The sequence below is a fragment of the Anopheles darlingi genome, chromosome 2 (genome assembly GCF_943734745.1).
Source record: "Anopheles darlingi chromosome 2, idAnoDarlMG_H_01, whole genome shotgun sequence".
Classification (NCBI taxonomy): Eukaryota; Metazoa; Arthropoda; class Insecta; order Diptera; family Culicidae; genus Anopheles; species Anopheles darlingi.
In genome coordinates this window covers 16994592-17009591 of record NC_064874.1, presented here as the reverse complement: position 1 = coordinate 17009591, position 15000 = coordinate 16994592, and the positions used below count along the sequence as shown (strand labels likewise).

The window sequence follows — 15000 nt, the reverse complement described above, 5'->3', positions numbered from 1 at the left end:
CTTTTGCGCGTTTCGCTGTCTCACGTTAGCGCTACGGTCAGCGTGCCGGGCCGGCGATCCTGACATCACGTTACCGCGTATCAGGTGCGTGGCGTGGGTCCCGTTTCATGTCCTGGCAACTCGCAACGGTCCGGTAAAGCCCTCGTCTCCGGTTAGCTTCCGTTGGTGCCGTCAGATGAAACATTAGCCAGCCCAACGGAAAGGGTTAACAATGGCGCCCTTCTTTGACACTGACATCCGCTACATTCCCTTTGCCATGTTGTTGCTCCTCCTCTGGCAAGCTTCTTTTGCCGCTACTAAATTGAATGAGTTGACGGAGTAAAAAAATATGCTTTTTACGCAGGGACCAAAGGTTGATTTTGATGTTTAAAAATTAAAAGAATTCCACGGCCACGCCACGGCCACGCCACCTTTCTGCGCATTCCTGACCGCACCGTTTCCTGGCTTTTGTGTGCGCTGCTCGTGAGGTTGCCTCGTGAACCTAAATTAATTCCCGGTTTTATTGCAAAACGGACCCGGGCTACCGGTTCTTCGTAGCGAACGGCCCAATGAAATGCAATAAGATTTGTACCTGGAACCCTTAGCCTGGGATCAGACCGGCTCAACCATTCCGCATTGTTGCGTTCCGTTGAGCAATTCCCCGAATTAACAATTCATCTCAACATCCAAGTGGTCCACCGGTCCACCCGCCCCAGGGTTCTAGGTAAACGACGCGAAAGAGTTGTAATGACGACGGGCGGGTCGGGGCGGAACGAGTCGAGCGGCCGGGATCCGGAGCAATGCACGCTCAAGTCCTGGCCTGACCTGGTGTGTCGGCCTGTAATTTCCCGGAATTTCCGGCCAAAGAAAGAAAGAACGTTCCAAGGGTGGCATTTGGAATGCGAGGCAATGAACCAAGTGGGGCCGCCCTGCTCGGGGATGAAACAGTATTTGGCAATTATGAAACACACGCACACACTCACACACACACACATATGCTTAAGACCATACGTGCCATACCCTTCCATATGCATCCTTGCATCAGTAAAGGACCCGCGGCAAAATGAAAGAATGAACCAAACCAGAACAAAGGGAGCGTTCAGTGAAAAGCAATTTTCCAGAAGACCAACAATGGCCAACTCTTACTTCGTTATCCTTCTCTGAAATCTCCCAGTTCCAGTCCCAGTCCCAGCGCCACCGCCAACATCAACATTCACTTTCTCACTTTTCAATCGTTTTCCACAAGAAAAAAAGGACTCTCCGGGGCAGTTGTAAGAATTCCCTCCCCAGGAACACACCCCCCACGGAGCTCCAGCACCGAGTGTTTCCATTTTTTTTTAGAATGTTTTATGCTCCCGCCGAAGGCGTTTACCTCTTTTTCAAACACAAGCTGCGCAGCGCGTTCTTTCTCCCTTAATTATGCAACAAAAGATATGCTAATTGCTTTGCGTCCTGCCCCTACCCTCCTCGACCCGGCTCGGTGCTGTTAAAACATTTACCAGTTGATGGGTGGGTCGGAAAGGAAGGGGACGGAATCAAATATTAAAACCGAAGGATCGTTTGGTGTTCTTTCGTTTTTCTTGGCGCTTTTCACCCCCCCCCCCCTCTAAACTGCTTTTTTCCACCTCTTTCACATACCCTCGGCAAGATGCTTTATGGCAGCAAAAGTATGTGGAAAAATGGAAAACTTTCCCCCCTTGTGGTATTTTCCTTCTCCAATCGCGATGATCGCTGGCCGTGTGTTGTGCTTGTGTGCTCCATCGGGGGTTGGCTACAGACCCCCTTACCCGTTTTCGGTTGTTTTTTGTTTCCAGAAAATCAACATTTTTGTTCGACAACAACTGGGCAAGAATTGGATGAAACAAGCTGCCAGAACGACAGCATATCGGCCTATTGTAGAGCAATGCAAACAGAAAAGGGCACTCGGTACTACAAGCTACACTCTGCTGCGCTTATGATGGAGTAAATGGCTTGCCAGAATCACGAGAAGGACCCCTGCGATGCTTCGCTACTACAGCGTTCGCTGGCATATGAACGCTTCGGACTCGTGGTCCCGTTCGCTTTTGCATTTTCCCAATTGCAGATCCGACAACTGGCACTGTGGTGCTGCGTTGGTAACTCAATTTCACCGCCCGGCAGCTGCATGTAAACATCAGTTAAACATCAGCATAAATAAAACAGCGGAGGTAATTACGTTCTCGACGTTTCGCGCTCGAAGCTGCTGCTACTGCTGATGATGATGATGATGGTGATGTCAAGAAATGTGGCGTACTGCTGCTGCTATACAATCGTGCATCATATTTGACCGTCCATTTTCGGACGGTCGCTGCTGCGTTGGACGGACGCGAGACCATTTGCTTTGGTTGCTATTTTGCACCGAACCACTACCGAGATGAGGGCGACCGTGATGGGAATGTGGGAGAGTCCGACCATCCTGCCAACAATCGCACATTACGTAGTTGAGGCTGCCGCTGCCGCTGCTGGTGCTGCTGCATTGCGGTTTGGCTTGCAACTGACCGGCGCACCCGAGGCAATTCATTCCGATGGACGATTGGAGGCCAATGCATTTGCCAAAAATGAACGCAAACCAACGGAGGAACAGTTGGCTGGAGTGTACGCTTGGCGTTATGTGGCGCGAATGGTTTTCCCCGACGTGATTAAGGGCGTTGGGGAACTACATTTGTTGCATGTGTTACCGAGAAAACTCCTGGGAGAGTTAAAAGGGATTGTGGTGGTCAGCATGAGAATTTGCAACATTTTTTTAACATTCGCAGTTGGGGCATCCAGGAGCCACCATAGGTTGTTCCTCTAAACTTTCAAACGTCCCTCTGTTTTGTTGTGTACGCGAGATCTGTATGAGAAAATTGCTGCATGCATTAAATTAAAAAATGGAATTAATAAAGTGCGCCTTCTGGACAGGACCTATTTGAATGTTGAATAACTTCGTCATTTTTTAGCCAATTTGGACAAGCAAGCCCGTTTCTAAAGCGTCAGTCTATGTCATTTTATGTCACGAAACGATTTACATAAAAAAGAGGACTGAAATTGTAGCGCAGTCCATTCAAAATAATCGTTCAACTAATGAAAACTATGCTTGCTCATGTGTGGCCTTCTCCTGTGAGGCTATTTGAAGAGCAAGGTATACGCTAACAAACCAAAGACTATTAAGGAACTGAAGGCAAACATCAGAGCGGGAATTGCTGGTAGAACTCTCGAAAAACTCCCGAAACTACCAATCAAAACAGGGCGGCTATTTGTGTGTCGAATCGTGGTGGTCATTTCATTAATATATAGAGAATATAATCTATGTGAATTTTTAATAAATAGTAATAAATGGCAATTTTCAATAAATGGTATAACCTAAATAAATTTGGTTGATGTTCCTAAATTGGCTGAAAACTGGCGGAGTTATTCAACATTTAAATAGGTCCTACCTAGATGTCACACCCTGTATATTCCTCTATATGACTCTTGACGCTTGCTCGTCTATAAAGTTGATAAAAACAGAATATGCTACTACTGTTAGTTGTTAAAAAAAAGAAACTGTCAATCAATTCCGATTAAATTGTAATTTACAATTAAGACCAAAAGTTTGACGTTTTTGTAAAACTAATCGTCATTCGTTTACCATCTTCATTAAATCTTTTGTCAAGGGTTATGTTGTGGTCAATATTGAACCCGAAAAACATCGTGGGATGAGATGTTATTAAAAAGAATGAAGTGATTCTCGGATCGTAGAAGGGTATTACAAGACCTAGCCCAACCGTTGGCAGCATACCGGTGGCAAGGATTAAAAGCAAAAGAAGCAAAACCACAAAGCACCACTGTGAATGCCAACCAAACGCCTCGCCACGGGACCCTCTGCGAAGATGGTTTATTACATATTAATAAACCACACCGATGGAATGTTCGGCTACCCCAACGATCCTCAAAAACCGAGGGGCAGAGAGAGAGAGGGGCGTCGTCGTCGTCGTCAAAAAAGCCCAGAATAGGGGAAGGAGAAAAGAAACTTTTGTTTTTAATTGAAATACATGCCCGAACCACCTTTCCACATTTTCATGCCCTTGCAAACCTTCCAAGGTTGGTTGGTAAAATTAATTTAAAATTATGTTGTCAAGCAGCAATGTGCATTGCGGTCGTGTGGGGTGGAGGGGGGTTCTATTTGTCTTGTCGTCCCGTGGCTGAAGGCTGGTATGACCGGCGAGAGGCGTTACGGTCGGTCAGTAGGCGCAGTGGGCAGTTTGGATGCATTTTTAATACAAAACCATGGGCAGCAACTCTGCGGTGTGTGTTTAGTAAATTGAAATTCCTAAAACACTTTCCCATTACGAGGTGGTGTTGGTGTATGTTTGGGTGTTTGTGTATATCGATTACGCTTGAACAGAAATACAGCTTCTCGTTCAATGCTACTGGTTTGGATAAAACCGTTCAAAATGTTGCTAACATGCCTGCCCGCCATTGACATTTCAATGCTAGACAATGGCACGTTTATGTAGTCAATTTATGTTGGCGAAATGGTGCAACTTCTATTGTGTAAACCATTCTCTCCATCGTGCGCACTACTTGTAGCAACATAAATGTGTTTTTTCTCCCTCCCCCTCGAACCGGAAACAACCTTCACAGCAACAACAACCCCAGGATAGCTGTAGCGTTGTCCTGGAAAGGGAAAACCCATTTTCATCGCCACCGAGAAAGCTCTCCCCGTAGAGGAGCACTCCATTGCTCACGCGCGCGGATGTTATTTTGTGGTTACACGAGTCTACCGTACCACAACCTCCGACAGTCTCCACTGGGACCTTGAGTGAGGCTAAAAGACGCATTTCTCCTTGTCTCATCGCTCACTCCCCGAGAGGGAAGGCGGTACAAATGTTGCCGGTGGAACATGAAACATCAAGCAAGAAGCGCTGTCTGCTTTCGTTCGCACTCGACGCGTCTTTCATTGCACGGACACTTTATCTTGTCACTTTGAAGATGCTGCGCCCTTCGCTGTTGGCAGCGGAAGGATGATTTCAATCACTCAGAAGAATTTTCATTTTCCTCATTCATTGCACGGGAAGAAGGGAAACAAGTAACAACGGCGTATAGTTTATGTTTTTCTTTCCTCTTTTTTCATCATTGCAAAACGATGCTGCTCCTGCTCCTGCTCCACAGGAGTAAGCTTGCAGCAAGCAAGCCAGGTATGCGGTCTGGCACTTTCGCACTCACTGGTACGCGCACGAACGCACACACCGCTGCTCGCATTCAGCTCGGGGAATCCAGCTCCAGAAATGGTAGAAATGTGGTTAGGAAAATTTATTGCTTTTTCCGGCACTTTTCAAACCATTTCAGGAACTGCCAAAACGGGGAAGAGGCTCCCTCCGGTGGCTGGCCACCCGCATTGTGACGCACCTGAATGGGGTAGAAGGTAAAGTTTCCCTTTTTTTTGGGCGCTTTCTAGCGATTCTATTCAGGGATCCAGTGCGTCGTACGCCGCTACGTCAAGAACGGGTTTTTGCGGCTGTAACAATGGAATTGTAAACTGTGTGTTGGTGCTGGGGATGGAAAAATTCCCCAGAAAAGAGGCAAGAAAGTGCGTTAAATTCGCTCACAATACGCCGGATAGGGAATGGGCGAAAGGATGGCCAATGTTTGCCTTTCCGGAAGTTCTTCTTTTTCCCAACTTTCCATCCCGCTGTTGTCTGTTTGTTCTGGAAGGATGTGTACGTCTGTGTGGGTGTGTAACACACAGGTATGAGGCAGTGACGGGACTCTCGATCACTCCCGTCAAGTCCGCAAGGCTCGAGAGTCGGTAACTGGGCCGCACCTTGATCCCACAGCCCTGATCACCGTCAGTTCGTTCCGGTTCCCCGAGCAGAAGAAGAAGAGGAAGATAAGAGGTGCGTTTCGGCGCAGGTTTCCGCTTACTCGGCGTTCGCATCATTGAAGCTTGAAGGGCATCGGTGAAAGCCCACCCCCTTTGGTAGCCAACCCCGCCTCCGGGGCCCTCACACCGGAGAAGCACCTCAAGAAAGAGATGGGTTCTACTTTCTTGACGGATCTTGCTCCGGACTCGCTGGTATCCGGTTCACATTCGCGTATCCTTTTACCCTTTGCTTTCTTTTTTTGGGTTGCCTGGTGTGCCTTGGCGCATAAAACAGGCCTCCCAACATGGCGGGGTGCTCTAACGTCAGGATGGTGGCCATGGTTTTGAAGGCGAATGGTTCCGATTCAATGGAGGGCAATATTTCACCAGACTAAGCAGCGCTCCTACGCCCTCAAATACACACACACACAAATGAACCCAGTCGGGCGCGAAAGCCCTCTTGGAAATGAAAATCATGCTCACAATATGCTTACACACGCACATACACACACACACACACACACACTATGCTCTCTCTCTCCAGCAAACAGCGTCCTGCTCCAGCGAGCAATTTGTCATATTATTCGGATGAATATCCATTTCCGTTGGCCTCTGTTCCGTAGAGAATGAGCGCGGATGATGGTGAGGGTGGCGAAGGGTGCATTCAATATTTGACATTTCGTCCTGCAGCAGCCAGGAACGGTCTGAGCCCCCGGGCCTACCACATCAGAGCCCTTTTTCCCCGGGCTCGCGAATATTATTAATCTTCGAGCGCCAAATGAAACATGCTCCATTTGCGATCTGTCAAACGAAAAGTGGGGTGGTGGGGAGGAGCGATGATGAAGCGAGAAGGAGGCGAAGGGCGAGGGAGGTTCCCTCCATCAATCTTGTGGCTCGTGTGTGTGTGTGTGTGTGTCTGTCTTTGAGCCGCGCGAATGGAGCGTTTGTTTATTAACGGTTTTTGGCGAAGTTTATTGCTTCTTTCCTCGAATTGGTGACATGGCTCGGGCTCGTTGTGGCTCACGAGCGATTTCCACACATCCCTAACACACTCACGTGCGTGTTCAACACAACGTTTGTCTTACATCGGAAACCCAGCGTAAAGCTCTTTGGGCCGTAGAATCCTTTGATCAATTTATTGTACGCGCCAATAGACGGTGAATAAGCTTTAAACTCCTGCCTAGGCGTAGGGATCCGGAGAAACTCGAAACCATGCACGAGTCACGCCCGTGCGGCTCGTAAAAAGTAGGGGATAGTCGCCTCCAGCGATGAACGTTATATTGTGCCAACTTTCCATATGTTTTGCCAGCATTAGCATAGGAAAACATTCGATACCTCGCCGCTCATCGATACATTACGCTACGGACAATGACGCCATTGTCTGATCACGACAATCCCCACAATGTATCTAAGTGTGTGTGTGTGTATGTGTGTGTGTGGTTTTGGTGTGTGTCTTACTCGCTCCATCACTAGCAACGATCTACCTTTACCGAAAGAAGAACAAAAAACAATCCTTCCACGGGGAAAAGGTAATCGAACTTTTTGCGAAAAAAAAAAGGTTGCAACCTCCTTCATTCTCTTTTCACCTCTCTTGGCAATCCCACACATATCATCGTTTCCCTCTACCATCTCCCCCCGCAAAGGAGAACAAACTGAGCAGCGAGCTAGAAAAAGGAGAAAGCAAGTGAACCTGGAATCCTTTTTTCGGGGCCGCCCGGTGGTTTTGGGGGGGTCTTTTGGCTGACGCCGAAATCCGAATCGATATGAGTTACCGATAGGTACGTTTGGGTTGGCAGAAGAAAATAATCCGAATCTCGTGCCGGTGTGCCTCTGCATGCTTCCACTTCACGGGGCCACTCGGCTGAAGACGACGCTATAACCGGGCGCGTATACGAAAGGAGAAGAAGGTTTACTAAAATCAATACCCAGCCCCATGGCCTCGGACATCCGGGGAGAGTAGATACGGGGGCATGGTAATCGCACCGAAATAGATTCTTCTGCCCTCGCTTAGAAGTTGGCCAAAATATTCATTGATTATTCCACGATTCTCATGTTGCGGTTGCTACCTATTGTGTATGTGTGTGTGTGTGTGTGTGTGTGTGTGTGTGTGTGTGTGTGTGTGTGTGTGTGTGTGTGTGTAGTTCTTACCGTGCTTACCGAGTTCTTGATTTCGGATTTGAGCTTCTTTCTCGGTTTTATGAATATTAATGGCGTACCTAGCGTAGAACTATGACTGTGCAAAACGTTAAAACATCGTTACCGAACCAACTTTTCGTCCTTCAATTCCGTTGGTTCCGTGCGTGAAGCTGAAGCTCTCATTACGTCACGCAACTGGCTGAAAAGAGCCACGAGTAGAACTTCCTCGGTCCGGTCGTGGTCGTTACACAGTTTGTCAGGAGTGGCTACCCGTGCTCACCTTTCGGTCCGATCGTATCTTGGCGCTTTTGTGACTAGGAAAAGCCACTCACCGCTAATCGGTTGTCCGATCTTCGTTCTTCATTTAAATTCGGCCTCGGCCAGGACACCAGATTATCGGGCCCACTCGGGGTCATCAGACATGGATTTGCGCTGTTTTTGCTACTCCTTGCTTCTGCGTCTCTAGCTTCCTTTCGCATCCTTGTTTATGCGCTGGCTAGCTGGCAAGGAGCAAGCAACACCGAGAAAAGAATGGACGACGATCCGTTTTTCATAAGCAGATAAAGTGGCATCAGGCAATGGGGCATTTGAAATGGGGGAAACCGGGGAGAAAAACAGCAACAGAGACGCAAGATTGGAATCGGAAAATTGAATTCCGGAAGGAAATAAAAACGGCACAGGATCGCAGAAACAACAAAGAGGCGATCAAGGATCAGAGGGGGGATATCAAGCGAGTGTTGGATGATGCAAAATGAATAGTAAATAATCTGATGGATTACCATTGCTGTATCGTCGCTCGGTTCGGGAGGTAAAGGCTGATCACAACGAGAACAAAAAAGGGCAGCAAACGAACGGTGGTGCAAACAAAAAAACAATGAACTCGAAATGGGGACGGAGTTTAGATGCCTATTACAAATAAGGTTTGCAAATCGGCAAATCAGAAACAAACCAAAAAGTGAGCTAAGGTAATTTAATAGCCCTGTCGTGTTTGTCCTACAGATGGGTACAACAACAAACAACAGCAAATAGCTTGATTTAATCTGGAGGATATTCCCGGACTCAGACCCGTTGGTTAGTAACTTTTTTAGGCCCATCCTGTTTGGGTCGTGTTTCCGTAAAAATAAATTTAAATATACCTCGCAATCCCTTTATCTTTTCCATGCAACTCGTTAGCTCAAGCTGCACCGCTCTCGAAACATACGCCCAGCAAAAAGGGCTGTCTATCTGTGTACCCCCTCTGCTTCCGAAAAGTGGTTCTCGTTCGCGAATGTATTAATAAAACATTTATTCAATTTGCCCACCCCGTTAGACACTTATGAGATAGTGCTCTCACGTCAATCGAATCCAGGGAAGTAACGTTTTCAGAACGGCGCGGAAAATGGGGCAAAACGATGTGGTGCAGGTGTACGAGTATACCAACACCGTACCAAATCGTAGGATCGTCGGGTGCACCCCGGCGATGCGCACATTATGTCAAGAAATTCAATTTAAAAATTCATACAAATGAAACACCTATTTCGAGCACGTTCGTGCTATTCTGCGATGGTGAATGCTCTGCTCTGCACCAACTAGCTATTCAAATGATGAGCGGGAAGGGTGTAACAATAATGGCCTCGTCCGCCTAGAGGAAGCAGGCAGCGGTGTGGATTTTCTGCCAGAGGAGGGAGTTCACGTCAGATCGGCGATCCACCTGAGCGTTCGACAGAGACACGACGCGTTCGACGCGTCCGATGAGAACACATGTGTATTCTCCGCAAAATCCGCAATGAATGTAGGTCAGCCGAGCGGATCCAATAATAAATCAATAGCATAAATAAATAAATACTTCGTGCTCCGAGAGCGCTTTGAGGACCCAACCCTCCGGCGGAGCACATCTGTTGATTGTATGTACGACGTCTGGTGTGTCTGTGGTGCACCCCGGGGGGAGCCAAGGTGTGGCCAAATTGTGTTATGCGGTCTTTCGGTTATGTAGTCAGGTTATGTATCGGCCATGCACTGCACTGCAACCCCCGGGGGACGGTATTCAATGGTCTGCTGTTGCCTCGTTGTACAATGCTCGTTGGGCTTGGAATCACATTGTGAAGCCATCTTCTAGCCGGAAATGCTTTGTGCACGGTGAACGGCGTGTATTGGAATGCTCGATCCCTGAGTTGATGTGCTAAATATCAGCCATTTAAGCGATTCGAGGAGGCTGCAACGTAAAGGCGTTGGTTCTATTTTTATTTCCCCAGAAATTTTACTTCTGGAACAGCACCTTGTGACCTGTACTGTCATATGCAAGCATCCAGCACAGTGACGTTTTTGACCCAGCAAATTGAACAACTTTAACACATACTCAACGTATTTGCGCTTCAAATTAAACGAGAGTGTTGAGTTGAAGAGACCACTCGAACTGCTGGCTGAGTGAGCTATCGGTGCGATTGAAGTGCGGATTACCAATGATGACCATTGAACGCACATCGCCATCGGCTTTTGGGGTGCCAACATAACAACCTTCTTCACACGTGCCATCACCAACAATGGCCGACCGAACAATATTGTTCGATCGATGGCGCCCATTATTTTTCGCTTTGTTTCAAAACCATTTCACTCCTTCAACGCGATTGGTGCACCACTTAATTCCTATTCCAAATGGCCACTTCAAAGCGGCCACGTGCCGTGCCAAGTGTGCGCGCGCGCGTGTGTGTGTGTGTGTGTAAGTGACCACTTCTGATAATTGGAGAGCATCGACAATCATACTTTCGTTAATTAAATGACCTATCGTGCTGCGACGAGGCGGTCGTGGGTTTTATTGACGGCACTGTCCTAATTAATTATGCAGCAAAACGGTCGTTCGATGCCCGGTAACTAATACTGAGGCATCCGAGAGGTCCAATCGTATGTCTGCATAGTCTTGCTTTCGATGAAAAACACGAAATTAGAGTAATTAATCGCGATAAACCCCGGAACGGATCACGAACCGACCGATAAACAACGACACGACCTTCCGAGTGTTGCTGGCCAATTTAAGGATGAATAACCCGTTATTTATGGCGCTCCCTGAGGGATTCGTATCATCACTCAGCATAAATCGTTGAAGTAGAGATGGTTCCACAATTGGAATTATCGCGGAGTATCGCTTTAAAAAGTAGAAAAAGCTATTTTTGACAATTGATTGGAGTAAAGAGATGTCAAACGCAGCTAGAGTTTCAAACCTCTTCCTTCCTTATTGGGTGTTTGATTGTAAGAAATAATATGATTCGAAACATTCTTCATTGCGTCAGTAAAGAATCTAACGCGAATTCTAACTTTTTGCAAACTATTGGACCAACAACCACAGGGCAAATGATGAGTTCGCCACCGCAGCTAATGGTCTTCCATCAATCAACATTTGCAAACCGTTACGGAAGCGAATCAATCACGATGAACGACTTGTCGCGGTGCGCGGTACCCCCAAAATCCCAGTATGCTCCGGCGCCGAAAGTGGCGTTCAGCGACATGAAAATTGCAAAAAAAAAACCATACCTCGCCGATAGGTCGCCATATTGTGCCGCGGTGGGTGGTTTGACTGACCTGACCGGCTGTGAAAGTGATTAATTGATTAATTTCGAACAAATCCACGATCCAACCTGCCGCTATGTAGTGTTGGTGAAAAGAAGTTTACCGTTTTGCATACACCAATGGCCGCGCCGCGAGGCAATAAGAAGCTGTTTGTCAAACTTTCCCATCAGCGGCCATGATGAACCAATAAATCTTCGCCCAACAATGCCCGGTCACTCGAGCGTGAAACCTGTGCTGCTGCTCCTGGGTGCCTTTTTGGTACTTGACGCAGAAAACTGTGCACAAACGAACTCAGACCTCAGACGTTAGGTGAAATGATTAAAAAAGTCCACATCGCATCGCGTCCAGCAAAAAAGCTGCAGAAAGGAAACAGCGAAACAGAAAAGAGCGAACATTTCAATTAACCGTGAAATTCTTCACCTCGAACTTGAGCTCAAACTTCTCCCGGTCGGTTGGTTGGTTGGTCAGGTCGGCACATCCTCTGGGGCAAAAGGTGAGGGATGGTGGGCGTAAGGTGAGCCACACACAATAGGTGGTTGGTGAACGATCCCTTGAGGGAGCGGAGTCCGAATCGGAAACCACATTTTTCCTCCCCAGAGGTAAACTTCCTTTTGCCGTTCTCCACACATGCGGCGCAGTTCATTTGTTTGCCACTAGTAGACAAACATACAGGCACACACACATAAACACACACACACACGGACACCAGTAAGCACCATTTCCATTCATTCGTTTCCGACCTATTCTTTCCGACCAACCATTCTCCTCCATCTCAAGCCAAACGAAAACAAAAAAACCAAACTCATTTCCCGGGGGAAATCTTCGATATTTGAGTTCTTCGTGCTGCTCCTCGTTTCGCTGCCTCACCGAATCCAAGGGAAAAAGGCGTTGAAATATGATGTAATTTATCTCTCTCGCCTCCTTGGAGAGAACAAAAACACCTTGCGGGATGCGGTGCGATGCGGCCGACCACCGCAGGCGGACTCCGAGAGGACTTCTGTCCCCTCCTCCTGGCCCTTCTTTCAACACCTTCGTTGAAAGAGCGAGAGAAGCGCGCCGAGGGGGCGCATGGTCACGTCAATGACGCACACACGTCGTCGCACCAGAAGCAGAAGTTACGACGACGCAAACCACACGCGTCTCCTGACGCGAAGCGCCCCGCAGTGGGACTCACACTCCATCGAAAGCAGGCCGGCCGGCCGGCCGGCTGGTCGACCGAGCCAGACAACCCACCCATCCGCCCGGTATCGATTTTTGTTTATACTCCAGCGACGTATTCCCTCGGCGCACAAATAGACAAACCGCGCTGGAGTTCGGGTCGACCTGTATGGACCTCCGGTGGCGAGCAAGGAGCTGGCAGGAGAACACAAATAAGAGAAACACCTCGGCGAGGTGCTGCCGCCCTGCAGACGAGAACCATTTGGATAAAGTTTGCATAAGGGCATGGTGGTGCGCCTTAAGGTCGCTGTACATTAACTGGTCCCAATGAGTGCCAGCTGTGAATACTCGGGCACTCGGGGCACCAAGTTGTTTGATGCAGATACACCGGCTGATCCGCCGCCAGCAAGAGAGTGAGCCGGGTGGAATTTTGAAGAAAAAGTTTTTATACAGACAGGGCATTCTGAAGCCCCGACACACTGTTGAAAATGGGAAACTCTAGCACGATGAGAGAGGCTGTAACATTGTTTTGCTGAAGTGGAAAACATGGACGACCATGAGCCTTGACGGTAACAATATTTGAAACATTGACGTTACCGGATGCGATCTTTCGACACTCGGAGGCGTGTAAGAACGTTGCTCCATTGCCGACAAATTGCTGACAAGCAGTGTAATGGTATCACTCGGAGCGGAGGACATCGTACCACGCCCAATGGCAAGACGATGGCAGACGGTTCGTGCTGCTGTCACAGTAGATGCTACGTTTGATTGAGTTTAGTGTAGTGGAACAGGTCCGTTTCCTTCCTGTCTGTTTCCGTTTATTTCGAGAAACTGTACGATGGCAATACTCGATGACTGGCGCTTTTGTATGATGTCGCTCTCGATTGTCTTTGAAAACTTCCATTCGATGCAGTGTCGAAAATTGTAATACTTTATGAAATGTAGACGGGACTGGATTATTTTACGATCAATACAAAACTAATACAACAATCAGTTTCGTACCATTACCATATTTGACATTTATAATTTAAAGTTTAAAAAATGTAGAACAACTCAAGAAAAATGTATTTCAATGTGAAGCATTACAGCTAAGATCAAAAAGAGATGGTGTAGGTAAATGAAAACATCTTATACAGGAAGCCCTGCATCGAAGAATCGCTGCCCAACACCGACAATTAGTCACCAGACGAAATCCTCTTTGGCACGTCGAGATTGAACGACATCTTAGGAAGATTAAAAGTGTATTACCGAATGTGGCCTCCTTTGCCAACGGTGGGCCCGGAACCGCCAGCCGATGAGTGCCTGCAAACACATAAAATAAAGCTGCATAAAGATGCTTCACCAAGGCATCCAAAGCTATGCCAAAAATGGCATATGGCTACCCTTGGCGGCCACCATTGCGTCACGTGAACGAAAGCGAGAACGAAGCACTCGTTACTCTCTAATGATAAGCGGCAAATTGCTGGCCGGGTTTTCAACGGATCACGATGCTCCAGGGTCTAGGGTCCGGCAGCGAGGGTGATATAAGAGGTATTTAGTGCATACCAGCAGCATAGGAGCAGCAGTTGCTGGTGCTGATGGTGCTCCTCTGTTACCGACAGCCCGGATAAATCTGCCATTCGCTACATAAGCAACACCAACGTGCCAGCTGGTACTCCTGGGCTTCTCAGTCTTTCGAGTGATGTAAAGAAGCATATTGTCAGCCATCGGTCTCTCGCTCTTTCGCTCACGTCGGTTTTGCAAAGATACACACCAGCATAACACCGCACCCGTTCCCGCCTCTGGGGGCGCGTTGCTAGGCATTTACATGGATCATGAAGAAAGCCAGCCAGAAAACCGGGTCCGTGGTCGGGGTTTACGTTCTTGAGCACGCCAAAAGGAAAATGAAACATCTTAAGATGCCCCCGCACGCACGTCCGCCCCTTGCTTCATCCGGACTTGCTCGCTTGTCATACAGTCGGTAGGAAGTTGGAAAAGATGGTTGGGCCTCTTGCACGAGGAACAAAACTGTGTCAGCGGCTCAACGACTGCTCTGGGGGCCCTCTTCACACGCACACAGCAGAGACAGAGAGACAGCGAGAGAGCGGGATTGGTTCAGTCGGGCAAATGTCACGAAGCGCACGAGAAGATTGATGCTCGGAAATGGAAAGTGATACAACACACACTATCCCGACGGTAGCGGCCGCAAAAGTCTCTGCCGGTGACTGCCGGTTGCGTTCTGACGACTTTTCTCCTCTAACCTGGATTTGTCAGGGATTACAAATCTGACGAGCTGGCTTATGACCGCGCTATAGAGACGTTGGTAGACCGCAAGAATTGACAGCGCTCATCGTTCCCTCGTCAGG

At 48.0% G+C, this 15000-nt stretch overlaps 1 protein-coding gene across 1 annotated transcript in view; it reads left to right on the top strand.

Moving 5' to 3' along the window:
* Positions 1 to 15000, top strand: part of LOC125948119 (nephrin) — an 88343-nt gene that overhangs the window by 32331 nt on the left and 41012 nt on the right. The gene's annotated exons all lie outside the window — the stretch shown is intronic.